General features: G+C 44.2%; 1 non-coding gene across 1 annotated transcript; it reads right to left on the bottom strand.

Annotated features, from left to right (window-relative positions):
* Positions 1-287: 287 nt before the first annotated feature.
* Positions 288-361, bottom strand: TRNAI-AAU. The gene has a single exon. It is a non-coding gene; the product is annotated as a tRNA-Ile (tRNA).
* Between the last annotated feature and the right edge of the window lie 574 nt (positions 362-935).

Raw genomic sequence — 935 nt, 5'->3', positions numbered from 1 at the left:
CAGCGCGAGGCTGCGGCGAAGGGCGCGGGAGGGGGAGGAGGTTGTGCGGGAGGAGGAGGAGGTCGTGCAGGCGGACGGTTTGACTGGGGGGCAGATTATCGATTGATTGATCGTAGTGGCTTAACGCGTGTGGTTTGTAGCGTCAAATATCGAAGCATTAAGAACCATTAGATCTTATTGATGGATGGATCTGATTGTTTGGTTCTCAGCCCTCTCTTTCTTTTATAGGGATAGTAGATAAGGCAAAAGCTTTTTTGCCCGTTTCAAAAAAAAAAATCAAAAATTAATGGCCCATGCAGGTCTCGAATCTGCGACCTTGGCCTTATTAGGACCACGCTCTAACCAACTGAGCTAATAGGCCAATTTGATATTATTATAAAATGGCACTTAATAATAATAATAATTAAATAAAATCAAAACCCGTAGGTGGTAGCTTCCGTATTTCTACCAAAGGGCACAGTAACAACGCTGCGCAGCATCGGAGAACTATTTGAAAACGACGATGGCTTGATGGGCACTATTCGACGACACATTGACCTGTGCGTTTCACAGTTCGCCTTGCATCATCGGCCATTGTCGGCAGCAATAGCAATACCCCACTCACTCTATCACCGGCAGCGACGACATTCTGCAGTAAACAGGAGTAGCTAGCTAGTATTTTTTTTAGCATGAGTACAGACACAAAACGCTCATATATGCAGATATACTCATCTCTAAACACACACACTGTATCCCTATGAGCATTCTTGAGAGACTAAGCCGACATATCATCTTGAGATTTACGAAGTCAACGTAGGCGCCTTGTCGTCGACTAGAACGTCTCCTCCCACTAAAAGCGCATCGCTGAAAATCGTGAAATAAATTCTAAAATAATGCGAACACCAGTATTTAAAACCTGATGGGTTGAGGATACCACTGTCCATCTAATCATCTTA

This window comes from Triticum urartu, unplaced genomic scaffold, assembly GCF_003073215.2.
Source record: "Triticum urartu cultivar G1812 unplaced genomic scaffold, Tu2.1 TuUngrouped_contig_7072, whole genome shotgun sequence".
NCBI lineage: Eukaryota > Viridiplantae > Streptophyta > Magnoliopsida > Poales > Poaceae > Triticum > Triticum urartu.
This window is presented reverse-complemented; position numbering and strand designations above follow the sequence as displayed.